Raw genomic sequence first — 2274 nt, 5'->3', positions numbered from 1 at the left:
CCGGAGCGACTGAGGACCAAGGTGGAGCTGGCGGGAGGAAGGAGCCCAATAGAGCCGGTGGGACTGAGCAACGAGGTGCAGCCGGAGGAGTGGCATCCTGAGGCGATGGCGGGTCGACCCCCGACCAAGGCAGAGCCGGAGAAACGAGGGAGCCCGGTGGAGCTGGTGGATCGACGGGTGACGATGGAGGCGAGGGAGCTATGAGCCGAGGTGGAGCCGCTGGGTCTACGGGCCGAGGCGGAGTCCGGGCCTCGGAGGCTAGAGGCAGAGATGAGGGATTCTCCAGCCACGGCGACGCTGAGAGATGGCAGACCCACGGAGCTCGCACCGTATTGATGGTGGGCTGAGGGCGAGCAGAGCGGCTGCCAGACGACAGCGGTGGAGGAGGCAGGAGCAGGTGGGAGGGCGGGTATTTGTGCGTCTCCGGGCATTCAGGGCTTAACTCTGGATCGGAAGCCCCCTTTTGACTGAACACGGGATGGCGCTTACGAGGAGCTGGCACTGGAGGGCGCTTCCTAGGAGCGGGCCCTGGAGGGCACTTTCTAGGAGCGGGCACTGGAGGGTGCTCTGGACTGGATTTGGGGACTGGAGCCCTCTCCTCTTCGCTTTGGTACTTTCGCCGCGCCATACTCAACTCACCCTCAGCCACGGTGCAGGGGGCGGAGCTCCTCTCCGCACTCAGACTGTTCGCAGCTTTCTCCCTCGTGGCGGGCATTGTCGCCGGCTCTCGCACCTGATCTGACGGCTTGGGCTCTCCTTCTGGGGCGATCCTCCGCTCAGTCGCTCGGCAATGCGTTAGCTCGTAGATCGCGGCGGGAATGGGTTTTCCGTCATCGGTGGGCTCTGGCTTTAGCTCCGCACAGCGGGGAGATGGTGGGCTCTAGGTCTGGAGTAGCACTGGCGAGATCCCCCTCGGGACAGACGGTCACCGGGGATTTGTGTCTTGCCAGTGTCCACTCCACAAATGCGACGACGGCACTCTGCACGCGGGGTTGAGGCTGGCATCATATAACGGGCAGAGCGCGTCGTCCGGGTAGGTCCTGAGGTGGCAATTTGACATGCAAACCGAAGCACGCACATGATTGGACAGAAAGTGAGGCTTCGTTTGTCATCAATCACATGATTCAGTAGAAACAGTACACGCCTCGAAATGGAGCTTCATTGGAAATTGCGCTGCGTGCTCGATACATGCATTGGGTCCTCTGTGTCATATGTAACATCACTAGTGTGTGCTGTCATTCATTTTTCATCTGTTTCATCCACGATCTCATGTAAGACAAAGTTGTTCTATCACATTCATGATTCTTGATTCTTCTGTGGGTGAGCAATTGTACCATCTTTGTCAAGGTTCTATGTCTGTTAATTAATATACTCTCCAGTTCAGGACTCTTGCTGCTGCCAGTGGATGGAATCAGCACTCGCTCCTCACCACCTATTGTCAGAGATTGGAACCCAGAGTACGGCTGCATCTCGCTGCATACGATGATACCATTGGCTGGGAATGATTCATCCAACTTTCCATCAGATTCGCCAGTTGTATGCAGTCGTGTCTTGAAGAACACCAAGGTCAACCAATCACTCCATTACTTCACCGGCCAGAGACCATCAGCACTCCAGAACCAGGCCCTGAACCTATGTCATCACTGTTCATCCTCCACGACCCATGGTGAGTGTTATTAGACCATCTATTGTCAATATGCAGCCACTCACCACTATTGTTATGCTTACTGCCTCCGATGTCTCCATTCCAGTACATGCCCTCCTCGATTCCGGGTCAGCCAGGAATTTTATCTCCGGGAGCCTCTGCCACCAGCTCAACCTCCCGACTATGGCCACCAAGACCATCTACCAGGTCCAGTCGGTGACCGGAAAACCACTTAGCCGAAGACGCATCCGATGCAGCGCTGGTCCCCTCCATCTACATAACGACCTGCTGCATATGGAAACTCTCCATCTTCTGGTTCTGGAGGATTCCACCGCTGATGTGATCCTTGGGCGCCCATGGTTTGTGCAGCATAATCCTATCATCTTTTGGAAGACTGGTGAGGTACTGAAGTGGGGCAGTAAATGTTTCCTGGACTGTTTTCCTCAAACTTCTCGTTCATCATCACACTATCCTGAGACTATCACCATCAACTCCATGTCTATTGAAAGTAAGATTGAGAAACAGTCTGTTGAGATTCCAGCCTGTTATGCCCCCTTCAGAGATGTCTTCTGCCCGAAGAAAGCCTCACAGCTGCCTCCACATCTGCCATGGGACTGTGCACTTGATCT

This window comes from Sinocyclocheilus anshuiensis, unplaced genomic scaffold (assembly GCF_001515605.1).
Source record: "Sinocyclocheilus anshuiensis isolate Anshui unplaced genomic scaffold, SAMN03320099.WGS_v1.1 scaffold819, whole genome shotgun sequence".
Lineage (NCBI taxonomy): Eukaryota > Metazoa > Chordata > Actinopteri > Cypriniformes > Cyprinidae > Sinocyclocheilus > Sinocyclocheilus anshuiensis.
The sequence above is the reverse complement of the archived record's forward strand: the minus strand, read 5'-3'. Positions refer to the sequence as shown.